Source organism: Heptranchias perlo, chromosome 2, assembly GCF_035084215.1.
Source record: "Heptranchias perlo isolate sHepPer1 chromosome 2, sHepPer1.hap1, whole genome shotgun sequence".
Taxonomy (NCBI): domain Eukaryota; kingdom Metazoa; phylum Chordata; class Chondrichthyes; order Hexanchiformes; family Hexanchidae; genus Heptranchias; species Heptranchias perlo.
Genome location: NC_090326.1, coordinates 110513376 through 110541291, shown reverse-complemented (window position 1 = coordinate 110541291; position 27916 = coordinate 110513376). Strand labels below are relative to the sequence as shown.

Below are 27916 nucleotides of genomic sequence, written 5' to 3'. Positions count from 1 at the left end.
TTGGTTACTATCTGGCATTCTATGCAGGAAGTTTTATCCATGAACAGATTTGCCCAGTTTATTGTGGACAGTCCCTGTCTCAACCCGTTGAAGTCAGCCTTAGCTAAATTTAGAATCTGAGTAGCTGTTACAGGTTTCTCCCTTTCAAACACAACATTGAACTCAATCATATTATGATTGTTATTAGATAAATGTTCATGCACCGTTAGGCTTTTAACTAAATCTGGCTCATTACTCATCATTAAACCTAATATGGCCGTCCCCGTTCTTGGTTCTAGGACATATTATTGCAGAAAGCTGTCCTGAACACACAAGAAATTCGCTACCTTTCTGACATGAGCTCATCTGCTTATCCCAATCTATATTAAAGTTAAAATCCCCCATTAAAACCACTCTGCCTTTGCTACATGCTTGTCTAATCTGTGCATTTATACATTCTGCCACTTCATAGCTGCTACCAGGGAGCCTATACCCAACTCCCACTACAGTCTTAAATCCCTTTCTATTTCTTAATTCTACCCATAAAGTCTCCACTGTCTGCTCACCTCTCGTTATATCCTCTCTTATCATTGAAGTAATTTCATCCTTAATCACTAAGACTACTCCTCCCCCTCTACCAGTTTCCCTATCCTTCCTGTAGACCTGAAAACCTGGTATATTCAGTTCCCAGTCCTGACCGTCTTGCAGCCATGTCTCCGTAATGGCTACCATATCGTACCCTCTAAGTTGAATTTGTACCTGCAATTCATTCAATTTGTTCCTCATACTCTGTGCATTTGTATAAAGAACACTTATTTGGGCCAGACACTCCAACCTGTCCTTCTGCTCTGATGTGGTTTTTCCTCACACATTTCTTATTTCTCTCCACGATTTAATTACTTTACATCTTTTAGTTTTCCCTTCATCTGCAGTGTCTAAAGCATAATTTCTGACTATTACTCTACTCTCTTCCAGTAAGCCCACTGCTGCTTACTGTAGAGGCTTACAGAAGAAGAGCGGCCCCTTGAAGGTACCAGAAAGTTGTTTGTTGTCCATGAAACCATATTTCAGAATGAGTCGTCACCTTGAGGGTGCAACAAAAGGGGAGAAACATTAGGATCAAAATGTGACTGTTTTACAATCCATTCATTGCAAACAAACTTTCATGATTTGATCTCATGTAAAATGAATACATTTGTCATAGTTTCTCATTTCAATATTGCTTTTGCCGAGTTTTGCCATATTGTATACTGCCATTAGAAAATTCCCCTCCATGCTTCTCTCCCCCTCTTCTATTCTGCTGTAACCATTTACACCTCCTCTGGACCCATCTTTTGCTTCTATACTTGTCCCATTATCACCTCCTTCTGCCTTGCACCATCACCCCTTTTGTCATTTAATCACTCCTGCCCTCCACCCTATCACAGACCTTTCCCTTTTGTTCTTACCCACCTCCCTTATCCCTGACTCTGTGCTTGCTTAAAAGCTGTTCATTTCTAACATCTTCCAGTTCAGATGAAAGGTCATCGACCTGAAACGTTAACTCTGTTTCTCTCTCGACAGATGCTGCCTGACCTGCTGAGTGTTTCCAACATTTTCTGTTTGTATGAATACATTATGCTTTAAAACACCGAGGTCAATAGGAATCAAAGGGACCCCTTCCGCATACAGCAAGATGGTTGTGGTTGTCGGAGGCCAATCACTGGAGCTTCAGGGCAACACTGCAGGATTTCCTCAGGGAAGTGGCCTGAGCCCAACCATCTTCAGTTGCTTCGTCAGTGAATTTCCCTCCATCATAAGGTCAGGAATAGGACTGTTTACTGATGATCCCACAATGCTCAGCTCCATTCACACCACCTCTTATAATGAAGCAGCCCATGAAGGCCTACAGCAGGGCCTAGATAATATCCAGGATTGGGCTAACAGGCGGCAGGTAACATTCACACTGGTTATGACCATCTCCAACAAGCCCAGCAATCCCCCTCCTTTACCTTCAACTACACCAATGTCACCAAGTCCCCCACCATCAACATCCTGGGAGTCACCATTGACCAGAGGTTTAACTGGACCAGCCATAAACATAATGTGGCAGGGTAAAGGTTGGGTACTCCAACAAGTAGCGCACCTCCTGGCCCCTCAAGGCTCTCCACTATCTACAAGGCTCAAGTAAGACTTACCACATGCCTATCTAGATACAACAATAGCTCAAATTCTCCAGAGCAGAGCGGTTTACTTGATTGGTGATGGAAGGGATAGATATTAAGTCCAGTGGCAGGAGTACCAGTGTACCGTGTCTGCAATTTTGTATTAGATGTGGCAATTGCTGCCCATTCCTCAATTTCTAAACATAACTAACTGGTGTCGAAGCACCTCAAAGCTGCCCTCACCACCAACCTAGCAACATATTTATTAAATACAAATATCTGTTCCTCTCCCCTTCCCCCAAATGGCTAGAGTTCTAGACTTTAGAACCATCAGTTAACTCCAATCAGAGGAATGGTTCTAACTAAAAACCTTCTGGCTGAAGCTTTGTTAAAGATGAATTTCATTCCATGGGCATTATATAGCATTTTTCAGGTATTACAACAATGAACAGCACTAGCAGCAAATTAACATTTAAATGAAGGCCATATTATCCCAACTAGCAAACTGCTGGGACAGATACCATCTAATCCAAGGGGCCAGTACTTCCTTGAGGAGTAAATTTTAACCTGATATAATAAACATCATAGCCCTTTTATAGTTACTCCCATTTTAAGACGTTGACTGCTGTTCCTTATTAATTTTCCACAATCAGAATGTAGAAAGCAACTTATTAAAACAAAAGGAGTGGTCATCTTGGGGGCATTTAAAAATATTAGTCAACATGAAATAACTTTAGAAAGCAGAGGCCTCTGAATTACTGGGAGATGTTCTACCAAATAGATTGAAGAGGCTAAGCATGGAGAGGTCATGCCTCAGCATTTCAAGTTTCCCAGACTTGGGATAGAAAAGCAAAACAAAACAGGTGCTAAATAAGTAACTAATTATTATTAATTGAATTAAATATGCAGAAGCTCAAAAAAAAAATCACACATTCCATTGGATATTCTGGAGCTTTATTGTTGAATATTTCTTTAAAGATAGCTTCCATTCGAAATATACATGAAAAAAGAACAAAAAGCAGGAAAAAATTAACTCAAAATTTATACATACGCAAAACGTTCAAATGACAGACAACTCAAAACTTTAGAGGGGTACCAAATCCTTCTACTGAAATGCACTTTCATTTTGAAGCAAAATTCCAGCATTTTACTCAAAATAGGGTATTTTTTAAAAAATCCTCTTACTAATTAACAAGTTGACAAAAATATTTTAAGTGCAAGTTTTCAGTTGACAAATGTGTAAAGTACAAGAAAAGGGGTTAATTTCACATCAAATGATCAGGAAGACACCATGATCACACTGCAAAAATGAAAAGGCTGAGAAACGATTGCGCATGATATTTTTGCAGTGGAGAAGCAGATGCACAACCACAACTCCACATTCTTGACGAAACGAGCTCTTGGCCCAGTTGCAAGGAAAATCCAAGACAACGAGAGAGTTTGATCAGCTGAAGCAGACTGCCAAAGACCCAATGTTTCAGGGGTCGGTTGCAAATTGGCTTCCGCATTTCCTACGTTACAATACTTCCAAAGTACTTCATTGGCTGTAAAACACTTTGGGTCATCCTGAGATCATGCAAGGCGCCATATAAATACAAGTTCTTTCTTTCATTACTGCTATGTGCACTATCAGTTCAGAGACATTCTTGGCATCCTCAGCCACCTTATCCACCACACAAGCCACTGTCCTGTAACAGTCACATCAGTTCCAGTAACGGTAGCCACACCATTCTCCAGTAACCTAGAAGGCCCTGACCCCGGGCCAATCTCACCCAGCTCTGATTTCCTGTACTTGTGCCCGGCTACATGGTGACTGAGCGGGGAGCAGTCGTTCGGGAAGCGGTGCAGCTATGACAGTCAAACCAGTTTGCAAAAGGTATGTATAATCCTATCCATAAAATGTGACAATATGGCTAACAGCAGTTAAACAAAAATCGGTGTTGTAGAATCACAAGATCTAACTGGAAATATAAACCTGGATTAGGGATTGTGCCATCTGTTGTATTTCTAACTAGTTTTCTAAATTCATTAAAATTATCAATTCCCACATATCTTCTGCGCAAATCTGTTTTTTCAGTACCACTGCTTCCTACATTTGCTTGAATTGCTTTACACCTGCCCTGGGTTTGTCTTCCTAGAACATTTTATTGTATAAGAACGTAAGAAATAGGAGCAGGTGTAGGCCATATGGCTCCTCCAGCCTGCTCCACCATTCAATAAGATCATGGCTAATCATCTACCTCAACTCCGCTTTCCCGCCCGATCCCCATATTCCTTGATTCTCTTAGAGTCCGAAAATCTATCGCTCTCAGCCTTGAATATACTCAACGACTGAGCATTTACAGAGAATTCCAAAGATTCACAACACTTTGAATTATGAAATTTTTCCATATCAGTCCTAAATAGTCAACCCCTTATCTTGAGACTGTGCCCTCGTTCAGCCAGGGGAAACAGCCTCTCAGCATCTACCCTGTCAAGCCCCCTCATAATCTTATGTTTCAATGAGATCACCTCTCATTCTTCTAAACTCCAGAGAGTATAGGCCCATTCTACTCAATATAAGTGAATAGTCAACAGACTCGAAACCCTCCAACTGGATTCAATTTTGCACTTCTAGGTTTGCCTACAAAGTCGTGCCCTACAAGTGACTTCACTTGTGCAAATTTTGAAGGGAACACAATTGGATGTCGACAGTGTGAATTGTGTAAATGGCCAAAGCCATCGGATTTAATCAGACACCTTTGCCATCATCAAAGTTTGGATACCCATTTGATACAGACAAGAGAAATGCAGCCTTCTATGAATGGCTGTTGATCTAATTTAATAATGAGAGATGCAGTCAACTATTATCTTTTATTTCGGTATAACTTCAAAAGGATTGGAATCACATATCTATGAATAAACTTGTCTGCGGGGAGAATCTACAGTCAGTGCCGGCTTCACAGCCAGCAGCCAGAGTTTGGTGTTTAAGTTTGCACCAGTTCAACAAGGAAACTCGGCCACATTGAAGCAACAGCAAGTAAATTTCTGTTAAAAGTCTACATTCAGAAAAAAAGCTAGAGGCATTTTTACTATTATGAATTGAGGAGGGTGGCAGAGTATAATTCATGATTTTATACTGTTTACTCTGCATTCATCTGTTTTTATCTAAATAAAATGTATACTCGCACCAGACCAAAAGACAGGGTCTGAACCAGTCCCTTGGTCAGGTAATGCGTACATTTCGTTCACTCAAAAAGGAGAATCACATGTTACATTCCAGTAGCCAGTGTACTGAGTAAAGGAGCTCTGTTATGACCTTTGGGTCATGTTATTGTTTACCTAGATATTCAACAGATTAAAAAACTCACTCCAGTTCTGTTTATGGGAGTGGCGGCAAAACTGAATCAGAGAAAATATCCAGAATAAAAACCTAAAAACGTAACAGCACGTTAAAGGGTTTAACAAACCCATAGTACTTAGAGTTCTACAGTAATTCCAAGATGAAACAATACACTTTTTAAATACTTACCAAACAAAAACACTAATAACAGAACTTGAACCTAGTGTAGATCCTGGTAACACATTCGTCTCACTGTCTCTCATAATTCAAGGAAATTCCAAAGATAGCAGACTCAAAAACCTAAACACACTTCATAAAATGCAATTTGAGTTACCATAAATCAGGGACCCTGATAATACAATGTATGTAACATAGCACAACATCCTGTTTGGCCAAGCTTTTGGTCACCCGTCTTAATATCTCTATAATCCTAATAACCTGGACCACTCGGCTCCAGACCTCATTACAGCCTAGGTCCAAACATGGACAAAAGAGCTGAATTCCAGAGGTGAGGTGAGAGTGACTGCTTTTGACATTCAGGCAGCATTTGACCGAGTGTGGCATCAAGGAGCCCCAGTAAAAGTGAAGTCAATGGGAATCAGGGGGAAAACTCCCCAGTGGTTGGAGTCATTCCGAGCACAAAGGAAGATGGTAGTGGTTGTCGGAAACCAATCATCTCAGCCCCAGGACATCACTGCAGGAGTTCATCAGGACAGTGCCCTAGGCGCAAACATAATTCATCAATGACCTGCCCTCCATCATAAGGTCAGAAGTGGGAATGTTCACAGATGATTGCACAGTGTTCAGTTCCATTCGCAACCCCTCAGGTAACGAAGCAGTCCGTGCCCACATGCAGCAAGACCTGGACAACATCCAGGCTTGGGATCATAAGTGGCAAGTAACATTCAAGCCAGAAAAGTGCAAGGCAATGACCATCTCGGACAAGCGAGAGTCTAACCACCTCCCCTTGACATTCCTCTGCATTACATCACCGAATCCCCCACCATCAACATCCTGGGGGTCACCATCGACCAGAAACTTAGCTGGACAAGCCACATAAATACTGCAGCTACAAGAGCAAGTCAGAGGCTGGGTATTCTGCGGCGAGTGACTCACCTCCTGACTCCCCAAAGCCTTTCCACCATCTACAAGGCGCAAGTCAGGAGTGTGATGGAATGCTCTCCACTTGCCTGGATGAGTGCAGTTCCAACAACACTCAAGAAGCTCGACACCATCCAGGACAAAGCAGCCTGCTTGACTGACACCCCATCCACCACCCTAAACATTCACTCCCTTCACCACTGGCGCACCGTGGCTGCAGTGTGCACCATCAACAAGTTGCACTGCAGCATCTCGCCAAGGCTTCAACAGCACCTCCCAAACCCGCGACCTCTACCAGCTAGAAAGACAAGGGCAGCATGCGCATAGGAACACCACCACCTGCACTTTCCCCTCCAAGTCACACACCATCCTGACTTGGAAATATATCGCCGTTCCTTCATCGTCGGTGGGACAAAATCCTGGAACTCCCTACCTAACAGCACTGTGGGAGAACCTTCACCACACGGACTGCAGCGGTTCCAGGCAGCGGATCAATACCACCTTCTCAAGGGCAATGAGGGATGGGTAATAAAAGCTGGCCTTGCCAACTACGCCCATATCTATGAATGAATAAAAACAATGTGGCACAATGTCAAATTTTGTCTGATAAAATTCCTGTTAAGTGCCTTGGGATGTTTTACTACGTTAAAGGCGCTATATAATTGCAAGTTGTTGTTATAAGAACATAAACAGGAGGAGTAGGCCATACAGCCCCTCGAGTCTGCTCAGTCATTCAATAAGATCGTGGCTGATCTTCTACCTCAACTTCACTTTCCCACCCTATCCCTATATCCCTTGTTATAGAACATCACATTCTCTGTCTCATTATGCACAGCATTATGGGAGATCCATCAATTAAAAAGTCATAGCTTGATAGTGTCCTTTTAGAGAGTAACAGCGTTGAGGGATTCCAGGATAGTAACCTAATCTAGCATGAACGAACAATTTGCATTTACATAGCATCTTACCATCCACGAGACATGACAAAGCACTTTACAGCCAATGAATTACTTTCGAATTGCAGTTGCTGACATTTTATATACAAACTTGGTAGCCAATTCCTGACAAAATCTATCTAAACTAAATCAGGGAATTCAGATTATACCATGAATGGAGGGAAATGCTGAGGTATGTATTACTGTCCTCTGAACCGTACTATTAAGTTATTGCCTTGAAAATCACACCCAGGGCAACATTTTCTACTATAGGTGCTGTGAACATCTTGGGGTGGTTTAGTTTGGTTTCAAGTTTGTTTCGGAGTAGGAAACTAGTGTCTGTATCAATGCTGATCAGTCACAAATACGTGATAACATTCATACTAAAAGTTTAATGATTGTGGTATTACTGCAAAAGTATTAATAAATGAGATGCAATTATTACTGGGAAATTCAACTGCCGATACTTAATATAGCTTTTATAACAGATGCTAAGTGAACAATAGTTCAGTTTCTTATGGCGTGTTGATTATGTGAAGGACAGACAAGCAATACCCAATTTTTTGGCTGCGTCGACACCTTTGATTGGTGGGATGGTGTCCTCTTATTCAAAGGAGATAATCTCCAAAAGCTTGTGATTTCAAAATAAAATTGTTGGACTATAACCTGGTGGTGTAAGATTCCTTACATTAGAACTGTATTGGGTATAGAACGGATTTTGATGCATTCTGAAGTCTTATTATTTAGGTACCACTTTACCAGGATCCATCAATATCCTTTCCTGATATTACATGCCCCAAGATTTATACCTTGCAGGAACTAACTTCCATCCATAATCAATCAGATGTAATATTTTCATATTCTTTTCCCACATTGTGCCTGGGTATCAGAAAACAGAAATCAGGTGATCCAGAAAAGTAGACTTCCGTTGTCCACTGGAAGGCTGCTGGTGAATGTTATAAACTCCCATCTGTGAAAGCTGTGTTTGGTCAGTCACATGCCCCTTCATTCGAATAATATCAACTCTTCAAAACAAGAAGTGTGAACCAGCAGTAACAAGTATTCTCTATATGAACTAGGATACTTGCATCACGCTTGGTTGATTTACTTGACCGTTACCTGCAATACATCACTTTTCTTTTCCTCATTAGGACCATTGACAAAACAAAAGGACTAATGAATTTCTCAATGGCGGCTGCCTCCAAGAATTCATAACCATGCCGCCCTAATTTTTTTTAAAAATTCAATAGGACATATTCTTCTTGTCCTCTTCTTTAAGGCAGCTGGATCAATTGACTCGTGTTCTTCGCTGAGGCATGTCCAATATGAAAACCATACCGAGCGGAAGTGTGTCTGACATCCTGCATTAATCTTATTTTTATCCCCTTGAATTCTTCATGGGCTAGGGACTTTTTAAAATCAAAATCAAAATGGGAAAGTTGAAAATTACTTCTAAAAATTACAACTTTTTAAAACTATTTTCTTTTCTACAAATACTGCTATCTTTTGTGACAGAATTACCTGTATTTTTTTAATCCAAAACTCTCTGAATGGATTCTTAAGAACAAGTCAGAATGTGATATGGTGTTTACACTTCAACTTAATTAACAGCCTATCTGGCATGTACTGAGACTTCCATTACCTTTCACAAAATCATCACACACTGCCTACTGTTGTGTTCAACAGTCAACAGGGTCTCTTGGCAGTTTTGGTCTCCTGCATGAAGGTATTGTGCACTTTAACTCCAATTAATGCTGACTGGATCCATCTTACAAACTGGGTACCAGCTCCATCTTAACAATGGCCTCATCATTACAATGGCATCTGTTTGGGTGACAGGGATATGATCACCAATCCAGAAACATCTTCCATGTATACCTCACTAGACTTTGTATAAAAGGTCCCTAATTCTACCTATCAAAATTCTGTACTGCCTACAATAAGTTGAACCTACTGTACTTGCATTCTGGATAAATAGTTGCTAAATGCAATAAAGCAGAAGGTAATCTAGAATGAAGAGGAAGCAGTTGTATCTGTTGAACTTCTATTCTTGAAAAACTAGGGGTGAAGTGTAGAACTTCTCTTCAGCCCCACATGCTTCCCTGGATAATTGCACTTCTAATTCAATGTCTGCCCTGTATCACCTTCCAAGAAAAGGATATGGAGCTTATTTTCAATGTAGGTATTTATTACAGAATATTACTGCAAAGTAAACCAGCAGTCAGTCAACAGGAGTATTACATAGAAAGATGGGAGAACCTTCACCACACAGACTGCAGCGATTCAAGAAGCCGGCTCACCACCACCTTCTCAAGGGCAATTAGGGACAGGCAATAAATGCTGGCCTTGCTAGCGACGCCCACATCCCATGAACGAATAAAAAAACTCCTAAACCTTCTGGCAGTATATGGGAAGCTGAAGTACTTTAAAGAGTACTTTAAAGTACTCTAAATGCCATTTTGGGATCACTTTTGACCATGTATCTATAATAGAAAGTCTAGCAGTTTAAAAATGGAGTCAAACGGAACAAACTTTACTACGTTGAATTTATGCTGAACCTCTATAATATCTCAATTGCTAAGCTGGCATTGACTTCATTGTTACAACAGCAAAATAATCACAAATGGAGCAAAATCCAGTCATCTGTTTGGATGAGAGGTATTTGGTTTCTCTGTATGTCTGTATCAGCCCATTTCAGTTGACAGCTTGGCAATTCAGAAAATGTCTTCCAATGTATACTTGATTTAGTCTTCCTATCAAGGCCTATAATTCTACATCTAACCAAGCTACTTTATTTCAAAACTGCATGGCCAGCTTCTTTAAGGTTGTTAGCCACTGACTGCTCCACTTGTGCTATAACGTTTTCATGACATTTTCAATCGACTGGGCCTAGATACAATTGCTTTCTCTCCTTTTGGATTCCCATAACTTAATAAATCTGATAAAAGTAGTGAGGCAAAATATGCTATAACCTGACTGTTACAACTCAGGTGAGTTCGCACCCGAAAAGTTAACTATTCTGTTCTCTCCAAAGATGCAGGAAGCATTTTCTGTTTTTGTTAAAGCAGACAGCTGCATTCAACACATTTTTTTCTCATTCTCAATGCAAAACACAGCTTCCATAGGCAAACCCATGCTCCCTATGACTTAATACTTAAATCATGTATTGGAAATAGCCTCAAGTCAAACAATCCTCCCATTGACTGGAAACTAGCTACTGGATAGCATGTAAGATTCAATGACACCTCACATCAAAAGACATATCATACATGCCAGACACTTTCCAAACAAGCTAATCTATCAAACAAGTTTAATCACAAATAAAATTATTTACAGAAGTAAGCAGTATTGTTGAGATATTGTACAGTCCAAATATGGTGCTAAAGGTCTGGAAGCAATTTGCAAGGAGTTAATCAAACAAACTAGTCAGAGAAGTCCTTTTGAATTCTTACAAAACTTGTGATGAAGTATTGCTCAGAAAGGAAATACGCAGTCTTATTCTTCAATGAAAACAGAATACAGCCTTTTTACAAATTATGTGTTCATACATTTACAGAACTGAGTTTAACCCTTGTTCCACAGCAAGACAATCTGAACTGCCAACACACACAATGTGCGGAACTCAATCCCTTTCAAGAACAGGCAACTCTTTACAGCCTATAGACACAAATCCACGAGGATGACCACTAGGGGTGGCAATGATGACCACAATGATACGTCATCTGGGTTTATCAAACGAATGCAATTTCCACCCACAATAGGTGTTAAACAAATTCTACTGATACCTAGTTCAAAGCATCTTTGACACAACTGATTTTTCTGATCAAAAACAAGCAAGTTACTGTAGCCAAGACAACACTGGTTTCTCACTCAAAGTCATGAGATGGCACTGGTATCATTTTTAATAAGTGAGTTGTTATGGCTTTCAGATCTATGGATAATATTCATTTTTATCACACTGACTAAAACCTTGAAAAATCCCAGCAACCGTGGATAAACTTTCAACAGACTGCAATCCGATTGGGAGTGTACTACCAATCCCTCTCGATTGTTCCTTTTAAAATATGTTGTTGTAAAAAAGGATGTTAAATTTTTTTTCCCTTATTCTGATGAGCCTGACGGCATTGTATGTATGGCTCCTCACTGGCTACACTTGGTTTTTTCCCCATATTCTACCCGTACTACTTACATGGAGCCTCACACCTGCGTGCAACATGGTATTTACGCTGTTGATAGAAAGCTGGCAACTTCATTTATAAACAAGCTCACACAATCACTTGGTGGAGCAGCATCTGCCATGACCATAAAAACATAAGAAAAGGTCAAGGACAAAAAGACTATTCTGCCGATCAAGTTCAAACCTTTAGTATTCCAACACAACCAACCTAGTATCCAACTGGATTCTTAATTCCCTGAACGTCTGATTCCACTACCTTACCTGGTAGATTCCAAATGATTATCAGGCTTTGAGTAAATTATTTTTTTAAATTAAGATTTGCTTTAAAATTTACTTTCCACTAATTTAATTAAATAATTTTGGTAGGTAACCAGAAAACAACATTTGATTACAATGATGCAAATATATCACAGTTATGCTACTGACAACACACCACAAGTTGAACAATTACCTTCTATATTGAAGATGGGATACTAATGGAAGAACAGTTATGGAAAACTAGACTCCTTTCTTTATGCGCTTCATGTCACAAGTGAACTACAACTGTGTTTTCAAATCTAACGTAGTGCCTAATAGGAATACAACAACCACCTGCATTTATAGAGCATTTAACATAGTAAAACATCCCAAGATGCTTTACAGGAGCAATCAAACAAAATTTGACACCGAGCCACATAAGGTGATATTAGGACAGGTGACCAAAAGCTTAGTCAAAGAGGTAGGTTTTAAGGAGCGTCTTAAAAGGAGGAGAGGTAGAGAGGCGGAGAATTTTAGGGAGGGAATTCCAGAGCATAGGGCCTAGGCAGCTGAAAGCATTTATGCCAACGGTGGAGCGATTAAAATCGGGGATGCACAAGAAGCAAGAATTGGAGGAGCGCAGAGATTTCGGAGGGTTGTAGGACTGGAGCAGGTCACAGAGCTCAGGAGGGGCAAGGCCATGGAAGAATTTGAAAGGATGAGAATTTTAAAATCATGGTGTTCCTGGACTGGGAGCCAATGTAGGTCAGCAAGCACAGAGGTGATGGGTGAACAGAACTTGATGTGAGTTAGGATATGGGCAGCAAAGTTTTTGATGAGCTCAAGTTTATGGAGGGAGGAAGATGGAAGGCCAGCCAGGAAAGCATTGAAATAGTCTAGAGGTAACAAAGACAGGGATGAGGGTTTCAGCAGATGAGCTGAAACAGGAGCAGAGACGGCCGATGTTAGAGGTGGAAGTAGGCTGTCTTGGTGATGGAGCGGATAGGTGGTTAGAAGCTCATCTCAAGGTCATTACTATCATTACGCATACCGACAGACAAAGCAAGTTATGTCTGCTTATTTTATCAATAAGGTCCACTAAATATCCTTGAAAACGGTACATCACATCCAAAACAACTTGCTGCACTAACTCAGCTGAACTTATTTTACTTTCTTTGGCGAAGTCCAGAGATTCGGTTTTTAACAGCAAGATTCTTCCCAGTATCACTATTCCATAGTAGAGTTTTGCCACTTGAGGTCCTCAATGAGATATGCAAATTTTGAAGTCCCATGTTGAACTCACCTACTGCACACAGATCACACCCCAGTTCTCACATGGCTTCTAACAGAAACTTTCATTAAGTTTTAAGTTAAATATGACGTAAGCCCCAGACAAAATGAATGGAAGTTTCAATCTCCATATAAAGTTATGGATTTACCAAACTATTATTTTTATGGGATATGTAATATGTAATCGAAAAGCAATGGTATTTTTTTACATTATAAGAGTTATACTAAACAGCGAAGAGTTATGATCTGGAATGCGCTGCCTGAAAGATAAATACTTGAAGGGAAAAAATTTGCAGGGCTACAGGGAAAGAGAAGGGGAGTGGGACTAATTGGGTTGTTCTTATAAAGAGTCGGCACGGGACCGATGGGCCAAATGGCCTTCTTCTGCGCTGTAACCATTCTATGATTTTAAGAGGCGCTTATAATAAGGGATTTTGAACTAAAACCTATTGGTGATCGTCTAACAAAAAAAAGGTTCCTCAGGAAATAAGAATATGGTAGAGGTACTGTAATAGATCTTGCTGCACAATCCAAAAAAAACTTTTTGTCTCATGTTTGACTAATGCTATGTTAGAAATTTCTTCAAACTTCCTTCTTCATTCTTGTACTGATAGAGGCTTGTATTGAATCTTCAGTCTAATATTCTTCCAATAGTATAGCTTCCAGAACAGCACACAACATTCCAACTATAGCCCAACCAATGCTCCTCTCCCTTTCAAAACCATCAAAAATTACATCTTGGACTCATTTACCCTCTCCAATTACCACTTTATTTCTAACCTTTTCTTCTCCAAGGTCCTTCAATGTCATTGCTTCCCAACTCCATGCCTGTCTCTTCCCACAATTCCTCATCTGAATCCCTGTTTTTGCCTGCTGACAGTACAAGACTACCCACGTCAGTCATCAATATCCTCTGTGATTGTGACCTCAATGCGTTATTCCATTTCCTCCTCAACTTCTCCTCAGCATTCAACAGTTGGCCATGCCATGCTCTTCAGTTTCATCTCTCCCCTTCCTACCACAGCCAGCGTATCTCCAGCAATTACTTTATTTTTACAGTGTGCTTAGTCACCTCAAGTTCCACCAGAATCCATCCTCAGCCTCTTCCACATCTATATGCTACCCCCATATAACATTTCTGGTATTGTAGCATTGTCCAGGGTTAAATAGATAAGGGACCAAGGAGGAGGAAGCAGATGGGGGAACGGAAGATAGAATGGGGAGGGGGGAAGCATATAGAAAGGGGATGCAAGAAGGAGGGGGTGCAAGGGAGGGGGATGAAGGAGAAGATTGAGAAGGGATGGGAGAAAATGGATAGGGAGGAGGAAGATGGCGGGGAGGAGAGAAAAAAAAACATTGAGGAGGAATGGAAGAGGAGGGAATGGACGGGATATGGGACACAGGGGGTGAAGAGGGGCACAGGAGATGGTGCTGTTCAGTGAACCAAGTATCTGTCTGGGAAAGCCTCTCAGTGTGAAGGGAGGGGGCAGTGGGGGAGAGGGAGGGTTGATGTGCTGATAAAGGGGAATCAATATCAGAGAGAGTAGGGGCATTGAGGCAGGGAACAGACAGCCATCGAAGAAGCAGGGTTATATTTGGCGATGATGAATTGGAATGTTTGCAATTTCATCAGAAAACTTTCACTCCATTGTTAGTCTTTGAACATCTCCAAAAAATTATTGTGCATTTCTCCAAGATGTATACAAGGACTCGTAGATTTACGGTAATTGTCCACAGAATTGTGAAGATTAATGTTAAATGCTTCTTTCGCCTGTGCAGATACTGCTCTGGCAACCAGTCATCAACTGTCTCACTATCATCCCATCTGATTTGTTGCAGTCTGCCTCTTCCACTTTTCTCCCATGCCCCTAGGAGGGAACTAAGTTCTCTCTGCAAAAAGAACCAGAGTAGTTTCAATGCCTGCAAATCCGTGTCAGGTGAGCCTACAATACTGTGAATGGATGCATCAAAATTACAGTAAAATATAAATTCCTTAGTTTATAAGTTCTCACATAAACTACAAATCTCAAAAAAGCTAACATTACTTGCAGACAACAAAGAGCACAAGGTAGCATATTTTTTTCCCCCTTCAGTCTCAGGCATGCATGCTGTTTACCCTTTTAATACCCTTGGAGGACGAGTTCATAGAATGCATTCAAAACACTTTTCTAGAACAATATGTCGCGGAACCAACTAGGGAACAGGCTATTTTGGATCTTGTATTGTGTAACGAGACAGGGTTAATTAGTAAATTTACAGTTAGGGATCCCCGGGGCAAAGTGACATAATATGATTGAATTTCATTGAGTTTGAGTGTGATGTACTTAAGCCCTAAACTCGGGTCTTCAATTTAAACAAAGCCAATTACATAGGTATGAGGGGCGAGTTGGCTAAGGTAGATTGGGAAATTAGATTAAAAGAAATGACAGTGGATAAGCAATGGCAAACATTTAAAGAAATAATTAATAATTCTCATCAAATATACATTCCCTTGAGGAATAAAAACTCCACAGGAAAAGTGATCCAACCATGGCTAAATAGAGAAGTTAAGGATATTAGATTAAAAGAAGAGGCTTACAATGTTGCCAAAGAGAGTAGTAAGCCTGAGGATTGGGAGGGTTTTAGGAATCAGCAAAGGATGACCAAGAAATTGAGAGGGAGAAAATTGAATATGAGAATATACTAGCAAGAAACGTAAAAACAGATTGTAAGAGCTTCTACAAGTGTGTAAAAAGGAAGAGATTAGTGAAAGTATACATGGGTTCCTTGGAGGCAAAGACAGGAGAAATGATAATGGGGAATAAGGAAATGGCACAGGCATTAAACAAATTTTTTGTATCTGTCTTAACAGTCGAAGACAAAAAAATAACGAAAATAGTGGGGAACCAAGGGTCTAATGAGAGTGAGGAACTTAAAGTAATTAAGATTAGTACAGAAAAAGTACTGGAGAAATTAATGGGACTAAAAGCCAACAAATCCCATGAACCCAATCCTAGAACGGTCCCTGTGGTTTGGAAGGTAGCAAATGTAACCCCACGGTAGGACGTAGTAACAGGGCACTTAGAAAAATCATAATATGATCAGGCAGATACAACACAATTTTATGAAAGGGAAATCATGTTTGACAAATCTATTAGAATTTTTTGAAGGTGTAACTAGCCGGGTAGATAAGAGGGGAACCAGTGGATGTAGTATATTTAGATTTTCAAAAGGCATTCAATAAGGTGCCACACAAGACGCTGTTTCACAAAATTAGGGCTCATGAGATTGGGGGTAATGTATTAGCGTAGAGTGAGGATTGGTTAATGGACAGAAAAGAGAGAGTAGGAATAAACGGGTCATTTTCGGGTTGGCAAGTTGTAACTAGTGGGGTGCTACAAGGACCAATGCTTGGGCCTCAGCTGTTTACAATATGTATCAATGACTCAGATGAGGGGACCGAATGTAATGTATCCAAGTTTATTGATGATACAAAGCTAGGTGGGAAAGTAAGCTGTGAGGAGGACGCAATGAGACTGCGAAGGGATATAGACAGGTTAAGTGAGTGGGCGAGAAGGTGGCAGATAGAGTATCATGTGGGGAAATGTGAAATTATCCACTTTGGTAGGAAGAATAGAAAAGCAGAATTTTTTTTTAAAGTTGAGAGACTAAGAAATGTTGGTAGTCAGAGGGATTTGGTGTCCTTGTACACAAATCACAAATGCAGGTACAGCAAGCAATTAGGAAGGCAAATGGTATGTTAGCCTTTATTGCAAGGGGGTTGGAGCATAAGAGTAAGCAACTATATAGGGCTTTGGTGAGACCACACCTGAACTACTGTGTACAGTTTTGATCTCCTTACCAAAGGAAGGATATACTTGCCTTAGAGGGGGTGCAACAAAGGTTCACTAGATCGATTCGTGGGATGAGAGGGTTGTCCTATTAGGAGAGATTGAGTAGAATGGGCCAATATTCTCTGGAATTTGGAAGAATGAGAGGTGATCTCATTGAAACGTACAGAATTCTTAGGATGGCTTGACAGGGTAGATGCCAAGAAGCTGTTTCCCTGGCTGGAGAGTCCAGAACCAGAGGTCATAGTTTCAAGATATGGAGTCCACCATTCAGGACCGAGGTGAGGAGAAATTTCTTCACTCAGACGGTTGTGAATCTTTAGAATTCTCTAACCCAGAGGGCTGTGGATGTTCAGTCGTCTGAGTATATTCAAGACTGAAATCGATAGATTTCTGGACACTAAGGGAATCAAGGGATATGGGGATAGGACGGGAAAGTGGAATTGAGGTAGAAGATCAGCCTTGATCTTATTGAATGGTGGAGCAGGCTCGAGGGATTGTATGGCCTACTCCTGCTCCAATTCCTTATGTTCTTAGCCCCCAAAAACAAAAGTATGTTGCCTATTCCATGCATCGTTGAGATGCATGCTGATTGACATCACATAGAATCACAGAAGGTTACAACACGGAAGAAGGTCAGTCGGCCCACCGAATCCATGCCGGCTCTACACTTGAGCAATCCAGCTAGTCCCACTGCCACGCCCTATCCCCGTAGCCTTCCATTTTTTTTGTTTCAAGTACTTATCTAGTTCCCTTTTGAAGGCCATGATTGAATCTGCCTCCACCACTCCCTCAGGCAGTGCATTCCAGGTCCTAACCACTCGCTGTGAAAAAGGTTTTTCCTCATATCACCTTTGGTTCTTTTGTCAATCACGTTAAATCTATGCCCTCTGGTTCTTGACCCTTCCGCCATAGGGAACAGTTTCTCTCTATCCACTCTGTCTAGACCCTTCATGATTTTGAATACCTCTATCAAATCTCCTCTCAAGCTTCTCTGTTCCAAGGAGAACAATCCCAGCTTCGCCAGTCTATCCTTGGAACTGAAGTCCCTCATCCCTTGAATCATTCTAGTAAATCTTCTCTGCACCCTTTCTAAGGCCTTCACGTCCTTCCTAAAGTGAGGTGCCCAGAACTGGACACAATACTCCAGTTGTGGCCGAATCAGTGTTTTATAAAGGTTCATCATGATTTACTTGCTTTTGTACTCTATGCCTCGATTTATAAAGCCCAAGACCCCATATGCTTTCTCAACCCGCCCTGCCACCTTCAATGATTTGTGCACATATACCCCCAGATCCCTCAGTTCCTCTACCCCTTTTAGAATTGTGCCCTCTAGTTTATACTGCATCACCTCCCATATTTCCAGGTTAAACTTCATCTGCCACATGTCCGCCCATGCCACCAGAGTGTCTATATTCTCTTGAAGTCTATCACTATCCTCCTTACTGTTCACAACCCTTCCAAGTTTTGTGTCATCTGCAAATTTTGAAATTGTGCCTTGTACACCCAAGTCCAAGTCATTAATATATATCAAGAAAAGTAGTGGTCCCAGCACCAACCCCTGGGGACCACCACTGCATGCCTCCCTCCAATCCAAAAAACAACAGTTCACCACTACTTTCTGTTCCCTGTTGTTAAGCCAATTCTGTATCCATGTTGCTATTGCCCCCTTTAGTCTATGGGCCGCAATCTTAATAGCAAGCTTACCATGTGGCACTTCATCAGACACTTTTTGAAATTCCATATTCACATCAACTAAATAGCTCTCATCTACCCTCTCCGTTACCTCATCAAAAAACTCAATCAAGTTAATTAAACACAATTTGCCTTTAACAAATCTTTGCTGGCTTTCCCTAATCAATCCACACTCATCAAAGTGACTGTTAATTCTGTCCCGGATTATCGTTTCCAAAAGTTTCCTCACCACCGAGATTAAACTGACTGGCCTTTAGTTGCTGGGTTTATCTCTGAACAAGGTGTAACATTTGCAATTCTCCAGTCCTCTGGCACCACCCCCATATCTAAGGATGTCTGGAAGATTATGGCCAGTAACTCCACAATTTCCCCCCTTACTTCCCTCAGCATCCTAGGGTGCATCTCATCCTGACCAGGTGACTTATCTATTTTAAGTACAGCTAGCCTTTCGAGTACCTCTTCTTTCTCAATTTTTAGCCCATCCAGTATCTTAACTATATCTACCTTTACCGAGACTCTGGGAGCATCTTCTTCCTTGGCAAAGATCGATGCAAAGTATTCATTTAGTACCTCAGCCATGCCCACTGCCTCCATGAGTAGATCTCCTTTAAGGCCCCTAATCAGCCCCACCCCTTCTCTTACTACCCATTTACTGTTAACACGTCTGTTGAAGACTTTTGGATTCCCTTTTATGTTGGCCGCTAGTCCATTCTCATACCCTCTCTTAGCCCCTCTTATTTCCTTTTTCACTTCCCCTCTGAACTTTTTATATTCTGCCTGGTTCTCACTTGTGTTATCAACCTGACACCTGTCATATGACCTTTTTTTCACTTCATCTTATTCTCTCTCTCTCCTTTGTCATCCAGGGAGCTCTGGCTTTAGTTGCCCGACCTTTCTCCCTCGTTGGAATGTACCTTGTCTGCACCCGAATCATCTCCTCTTTAAAGGCCGCCCACTGTTCAATTACAGTTTTGCCTGCCAATCTATGATTCCAATTTACCCGGACCAGATCTGTTCTCATCCCACTGAAATTGGCCCTCCTCGAATTGAGTATTTTGACTTTAGAGTGGTCAGTCATTTTCCATAGCTATTCTAAACATTATGATATTATGATCACTGCTCCCTAAATGCTCCCCCACTGACACTTGCTCCACTTGGCCCGTATCATTCCCTAGAACTAAGTTCAGCAATGCATCCTTCCTCGTTGGGCCAGAAACATACTGGTCGAGAAAGTTATCCTGAACACATTTCAAAAATTCCTCTCCTTCTTTGCCCCTTAAATTGTTATCCCAGTCTATATTAGGATAGTTGAAATCCCCCGTTATCACTATCCTATGGCTTTTGCACCTCTCTGTAATTTCCCTGCAAATTTGCTCCTCTATATCCTTCCCACTTGTTGGTGGCCTGTAGAATACCCCCAGTAGTGTAATGGCACCTCCATTGTTCCTTAACTCTAGCCAAATAGATTCTGTCCTTGACCCCTCCAGGGCATCCTCTCTCTCCAGCACTGCAATATTCTCCTTAAATCAATTCTGCCACTCCCCCTTCCTTTCTTTCCTTCACACCTTGTATCCAGGAATATTTAGTACCCAATCCTGCCCTTTTTTGAATCAGGTCGCCACAACATTATATTCCCATATGGCTATTTGAGCCTGCAGCTCACCAACCTTGTTTACCACACTTTGTGCGTTCACACACGCACCGCAAACCTGTCCTAGACTTTCTTGTACTCTCTCTTGGTCTGACCCCACCTAATACCTTACTATTTTTTTACTCTAGGGCTCTCCTTCTTTCCTTCTCTCTTGATCCTTTGTGCCCCTTGTTTCCCCTTTCCAATGGTGCATCCTGGTGCCCATCCCCCTGCCAAATTAGTTTAAACCTCCCCCACCCCTCACAGTACTAGCGAACCTCCCCACAAGGACATTGGTCCCATCTCCGTTGAGGTGCAACCCATCCGGCCTGTACAGGTCCCACCTCCCCCAGAACTGGTCCCAATGCCCCAGGAATCTGAAGCCCTCCCCACTGCACCATCTTCCCAGCCATGCATTCATCTGCTTCTTTCTCCTATTTCTATGCTCGCTACCGCGTGGCACCTGGAGTAATCCGGAGATTACTATCTTTGAGGTCCTGCTTATTAAACTCTTTCCTAACTCCTTAAACTCTGCCTGCAGGACCTCATCCCTCTTCCTACCTATGTCGTTGGTACCGATATGGACCACGACCTCTGGCTGTTCACCCTCCCCCTCCAGAATGTTCTGCAGCCACTCAGTGATATCTTTGAACCTGCCACCAGGGAGGCAACATACCATCCTGGAATCAAGTCTGCAGCCGCAGAAACGTCTGTCTGCTCCCCTAACTATGGAATCCCCTATCACTATTGCTCTCCTGACCTTTCTCCTCCCCCCCGTACAGCTGAGCCAGCCATGGTGCTAAGGTCTTGGCTCTGGCTGCACTCCACAGAGGAACCCTCTCCCCCACCAGTATTCAGAACTGAATACTGGTTAGAGAGTGAGATGCTCTCAGGGGACTCCTGCACTACCCGCCTGGCCCTCCTTGTCTGTCTGGCAGTCACCCAGTCCCTCTCTGCCTGCACTCTCAAGCTGCGGGGTGACCACCTCTTGAAACATGCAATCCACGTAGCTCTCAACCTCGCGGATGCACTGCAGTGGCGCCACCACATTACACTCATATGTGCACAAATGGTAATTTCATAAAGGGGCCCCAACAACTAAGAGTTAATCTGGCACAAACAACAGCATGAAGGGAGATACCCATATGTAAGATTGCACCTTTGCTCCCAAACCCACATTTGAAAGGTAATTGGGCTATCTGATTCCATAGAAGATGATATGCTTACACTTAAAACTCTGATTCTAAGCATGTACTACCAGGTTTTTTTTAAAAAAGGTGTGTTAAAATATTCTGAGATTCAAAATCTATCTCATGACCTTGGTAACAAGGCAATGCTAACAATAAAATGAAGCATATCACTTAAAAATCACGTCGGATCTGTCACATAGGCTTGGTAAAACATGATTTACTGATACTGCACCGTTGGACGAAACGGCTCAACGAGTACTTATTAGAAGTCAAACCTCAGGTTGGAATCCTGAATAGAATCAGCACATATGCAGTCAGCGAACATCCAACACAATTACTGTTCCTCCCACTTTCGAATCAAGTTAAAATTCTGAACAAGGATTCAGAGAAAAATTGTCATTCATAGGGTTTCCAAATGCTGCCATGTTGGAGAAATAAATTATTCCTGAATGACTAGATTGGTGTGTTTCAAATGACCATAGTTTGGCCCATCCTTAAATTTGCAATATTAAATCAGTGCATTGTGTTCCTACTCATAACTCTCCTGACGAAAAGTTTCTGATATCAGCAAAGTCCGTAAACAAGGTATATACCAGGCACCTTCCAAGAAGAACAATTCATCTCACCACCTCCTTATGGGTGGTACTGACAGCTAGAAGATTGCGTTTAATTTGAGGATTGGGGAGAAAAAAAATGTAACCCAAAAAAAAACTAACTGAAATTTATATGATGTGTGGAGGAAAGTAAATAGAACAATCTTCCATTTATATGGACAATTCTTAGAAAACATTTTTCTAGATAACTGCCTTTCCTAACTAATAATCTGTATTTTTTTTATGAATCATTGCAAAAACTTTGTACAAATAAATCACCTCTTATTTGTATATATTATGAACATATTAGTTTAGTTACAACTGCTTCCTCCTATAGAAAGCAGTGACTTCCCAAACAGAAAATATCTACCACTGCTAACTATAGTGTCCATGTTTTATCTTGCATGAATGGAACATAACTGCAAAAGCTAAAAAGTCAGGAAATAAAAAGGTAAAATCCCCCATCAATAATTTGAACCAAAAAAATATCTGCTTTATACTCCCAGCAAACTTGTTGCAAAAATTACCAACAAAAGGAATGTCACTCCCAGAGAATGCAGAACAATAATTAAATCAAGAGATAATTAGAGTAGGCAGACCTGAAGCAGGAGCAGAAACTGATCCGGAGAGCTTCTAGAGCTGACATGTGAGCCAGGAAGTTAAAGTGCATAAGGGCAGAAGCCATCCATGAGCCAAGAAGTGAGACAGAGCTGAGTGGAGATATAAGTTAGACCATATAATAAGTAAGGCAATAAAATTAATATTTCTGGAAAAACAGAAGTTAATTCAAAACAAAGACTTTGGATTTCACAAACTCACTAATAAAGCAAATCGTGTTAGATAATGCTCCACACTTGTAGCAAAAAAATACTTTGAAAGAACACTTATGACGTAGTTAAGTAAGCAGTAACAGGTCAAAAAAAGACCAGAAACTAAATTTTCCTGTCCTTGATAACTTTGGCAAAGAAGTATGCAAAAGTAAAAAGTGGTTATGTATGAAACACAAAGACTATTCGTTCATGTTTAGTGCTGAGGATTCCTAACAGTCTGAAACAAGATTTATTTTTTTATTAAAAAAAGACGAGCAAAACTAAAAGAATAAATTCTTCAATGATGAATTAATGCAGCATTCTGCAGTTGCACAGTCAAATTGAAAAGGGAAAATTTTAGTCCAGCTCAGATCTGTACCTAGTGAGTTAAGAAAGGGCAAAATGTGTAACTATCACCACAACAAAGTGAAGGTACAATGGAATTTTAACGATCATTGGCAAATACACTATAGAGGAACAGAAGAGAGTGTGCAGAGCAGGTACAAGATGCTAAGTGACTCACAGGCAAAAAGTTTGCACTTTTACAATAAGGATGATTATTACAGGTTAAGTCCTGACTGGTTACTAGTTTCTCATGAAACAAAATCAGTCTCAGGAAATGCACATTATGAACTGCATGTGTCCGAGACTTTGAGTCATAAAACTGGGCATTTCTCCAGACCAGATCCAGTCTGTCAGTGAACTGTGCATTTTAGAGCCTCCGGGGACCTGCTCGACAAACTTGATTTCTCGCGCTCGCTGCGAATACAGTGACCGGAATCTCATCCTCACTCACGGGGGAAGCGCTTCGGTTCCTCGCACCCCCAAACACCAGCGCCAGGCCGCCCCTCCGCTCCCCTGGAGTCGGGCCCATTGGCGCAGAGTTAAAAGGCCGAGCTTTTGAAATCGGCTTTCGATTTAAATTAAAAGGTGAACTTGGCACCGGCGCCGCTCGGGTCACACACACACAGGCCGCCGGACAGAGAGCCGCGGATGCGGTGCCGCCGAGGACCGGGCACTCTCCGCTCGATCTTTCCATCGGGTTTGCGGTACTCACTCTGCCCGCCGCTGCTCCTGTCGCCGCTGCTCCTGCTCATTCACTCGGCCCCGCTCACCGGCTCAGGCAGGAAGAGCCCGCCGGCCCCTCACAGCGCCCCCTCACGGTCACTCACTCACATGTAAACAATCTTCCAACACCAGGTTACAGTCCAACAATTTCATTTGAAAATCACAAGCTTTCGGAGGCTTCCTCCTTCGTCAGGTGAATGTCAGGAAATCCTCGAACCTTTAGCATTTATATTCAGTCAACAATACCTGGTGATTACAGATAATCATTCCAACTGCCCGTTGTCAAGGCAATCAAAGTGTTCAGACAGAGAGGTGTTACCTACAGCACCACCGAATACACAAACGGCCAGAACACAAAACAGAGAGAGGGAGAAACATCCGAAAGGCACAGAAAGACTGAAAATGACCCGTTGAATTAAAAACAGATAACTTTTATTCCCTGGTGGGGTTACGTGTCGTGCGACATGAACCCAAGATCCCGGTTGAGGCCGTCCTCATGGGTGCGGAACTTGGCTATCAATTTCTGCTCGACGATTTTGCGTTGTCGTGTGCCTCGAAGGCCGCCTTGGAGTACGCTTACCCGAAGATCGGTGGCTGAATGTCCTTGACTGCTGAAGTGTTCCCCGACTGGGAGGGAACCCTCCTGTCTGGCGATTGTTGCGTGGTGTCTGTTCATCCGTCGTCGCAGTGTCTGCATAGTCTCACCAATGTACCATGCTCCGGGGCATCCTTTCCTGCAACGTATGAGGTAGACAACCTTGGCCGAGTCACAGGAGTATGAACCATGTACCTGGTGGGTGGTGTCCTCTCGTGTGATGGTGGTATCTGTGTCGATGATCTGGCATGTCTTGCAGAGGTTGCCGTGGCAGGGTTGTGTGGTGTTGTGGACGCTGTTCTCCTGAAAGCTAGGTAATTTGCTGCGAACGATGGTCTGTTTGAGGTTGGGTGGCTGTTTAAAGGCGAGTAGTGGAGGTGTGGGGATGGCCTTAGCGAGGTGTTCGTCATCATTGATGACATGTTGAAGGCTGCGGAGAACATGGCGTAGTTTCTCCGCTCCAGGGAAGTACTGGACGATGAAGGGTACTCTGTTGGTTGCGTCCCGTGTTAGTCTTCTGAGGAGGTCTATGCAATTTTTCGCTGTGGCCCGTCGGAACTGTCGATCGACAAGTCGAGTGTCATATCCCATTCTTACGAGGGCGTCTTTCAGCGTCTGTAGGTGTCCATCGCGTTCCTCCTCGTCTGAGCAGATCCTGTGTATTCGCAGGGCCTGTCCAGAGGGGATGGCCGCTTTGACGAGGTTAGGGTGGAAGCTGGAAAAGTGGAGCATCGTGAGGTTGTCCGTGGGCTTGCGGTAGAGTGAGGTGCTGAGGTTCCCGTCTTTGATGGAGATTCGTGTGTCCAAGAAAGAAACCGATTCTGAGGAGTAGTCCATGGTGAGCTTGATGGTGGGATGGAACTTACATAACAGGCGCCAGTGCTGACACAAGATGGACAGACAGCAGTGGGCAGTGGGGGAGTGCACAGGCTGGTGGGGTTATTTTAAACTGGGAAATTTCAAATGTGACAATGTCCATTGTTTTTGTTACATTTTTTTGCCTAACTTCTATTTTATTGCATGGTAAGCTAAGCTTATTTTTAATCATAGGAAACATAAAATCCCAAGTTATTTTTCTTTTTCCCCAGTGTGTCCTACTGTTCAATTAAAAAGAGTAGACTATATTTTTTTCTTTTATTTTGTGTTTCGGCCCCTTTTATAAGAAGGGGGGTTTGGGGTGTACTTCTTTTAAAAAGCATATCAAAATCAAATAATAAACAAAGTCAAATAATAATTTTATTATACTGGTCAAGGATGCACTCCAGTCCCTCCGATGCCCATCGGTTGGGGAAAGCATCAAGTGTACTGGTGGACACCGCGTGCTCCCTCTCCAGGTCCATCCGGGCACGGAGAATTCCACGGAAGAGAGGCATACAGTCGGAGTGACCGCCCCCAAGGGCCGTGTCTAGCCTGGACCTGTGGATGGCCACTTTGGACAGGTCCAGGAGCAGACTCACGAGGATGTCCTCCAACTTGCCCGCCCCCCTCCTCACTGGGTAGCCAAAGATAAGGAGCAATCCCAAGTTATTATTGCGACCCCATGTATACTCTTGTGGCCAACCCAATAATGTGAGAAGCTAATAGTACCTCATGTCTGATGGCCAGTGAGTTAGTAATAGAAATCATAGAAAATTTACAGCACAGAAGGAGGTCATTCAGCCCATCGTGTCCGCGCCGGCCGATAATGAGACACCCAGCCTAATCCCACTTTCCAGCACTTGGTCCGTAGCCTTGTACGTCACGCCCTTCAGGTGCACATCCAGGTACTTTTTAAATGAGTTGAGGGTTTCTACCTCTACCACCCTTTCAGGCAGTGAGTTCCAGACCCCCACCACCCTCTGGGTGAAAAAACTTTTCCTCACCTCCATAATATCGTCCGTCTCAGCCCCTGCTTCAGCTCATCTGCTGCTGAAACTCTCATCCATGCCTTTGTTACCTCTAGACTTGTCGATTCCAATGCTCTCCTGGCTGGTCTCCCACCTTGTACCCTCCGTAAACTTGAGCTCATCCAAAGCTCTGCTGCCCATTGCCTAACTCGCACCAAGTCCCGTTCATAGTAAGTAGTGGGGTTGAAAGAAATGCCATGATTGTGATTATGTAAAAGTTATTAATTGGGGAAAGGCAAACTTTTCTAAGCTGAGAAGTGATTTAGCAAAAAATGGACTGGAAACAGCTATTTGAAGGTAAATCAGCGTCAGAACAGTGGGAGGCATTCAAGGGGAAGATAGTGAGGGTTCAGAGCAAATATGTTCCCACAAAAAAAAAGGGTGGGAATGCCAAATCTAGAGCTCCCTGGATGTCGAGGAGCATACAGGGTAAGATAAGGCCAAAAAAAGGGAAGCTTATGTCAGACACCAAGAGCTCAATACTGCAGAAAGCCTAGAGGAGTATCGAAAGTGCAGGGGTGAAATTAAAAAGATTAGGAAAGCAAAGAGAGGGCATGAAAAAATACTGACAAGTAAAATCAAGGAAAACCCAAAAATGTTTTATAAATACATAAAGAGCAAGAGAATAACTAAGGAAAGAGTAGGGCCGATTAGAGACCAAAAAGGTAACCTATGTGTGGAGGAGGAAGATGTGGGTATGGTTCTCAACGAATACTTTGCGTCTGTCTTCACAAAAGAGGGGGACGATGCAGACATTGTAGTTAAGGAGGAGGAGTGTGAAATATTGGATGGGATAAACATAGTGAAGGAGGAAATATTAAGGAGATTAGCATCTTTGAAAGTAGATAAATTGCCAGGCCGAGCTGAAATTTATCCCAGGCTGTTAAGAGAAGCAAGGGAGGAAATAGCGGAGGCTCTGACCATCATTTTCAAATCTTCACTGGCTACAGGCGTAGTGCTGGAGGATTGGAGGACTACTAATGTTGTACAGTTGTTTAAATAGAGAAAAAAGGATAAACTGAGTAATTACAGGCCAGTAAGTCTTACCTCGGTGGTGAGCAAATTATTGGAAACAATGCTGAGGGACAGTATTAATAGTCATTTAGAAAGGCACAAATTAATCAAGGACAGTCAGCATGGATTTGTTAAGGGAAGATCGTGTCTGACTAATTTGATTGTATTTTTTGAGGAGGTAACAAGAAGGGTCGAAGAGGGTAGTTCGTTTGATGTAGTCCACATGGATTTTAGCAAGGCTTTTGACAAGGTCCCGCATGGCAGACTGGTCAGAAAAGTAAAAGCCATGGGGTCCAAGGGAAAGAGGGAAGCTGGATCCAAAATTGGCTCAGTGGCAGGAGGCAAAGGATAATGGTCGACAGGTGTTTTGTAACTGGAAGGCTGTTTCCAGTGCGGTTCCACAGGGTTCAGTATTAGGTCC

The 27916-nt window shown here is 42.2% G+C and overlaps 1 protein-coding gene across 2 annotated transcripts in view; it reads right to left on the bottom strand.

The window, feature by feature from the left end:
• The window catches only part of tpk1 (thiamin pyrophosphokinase 1), a 313195-nt gene extending 289108 nt beyond the window's left edge, over positions 1-24087 (bottom strand). The window contains exons 1-2 of one of the 2 annotated variants that reach the window (XM_068005694.1): positions 23990-24087; positions 22723-22833 (exon numbers count right to left, since the gene is read on the bottom strand). The gene's annotated coding sequence lies outside the window, so the exon portion shown is untranslated. The remainder of the gene's footprint in view (positions 1-22722; positions 22834-23989) is intronic. The other variant, XM_068005703.1, reaches the window with a different exon arrangement.
• Between the last annotated feature and the right edge of the window lie 3829 nt (positions 24088-27916).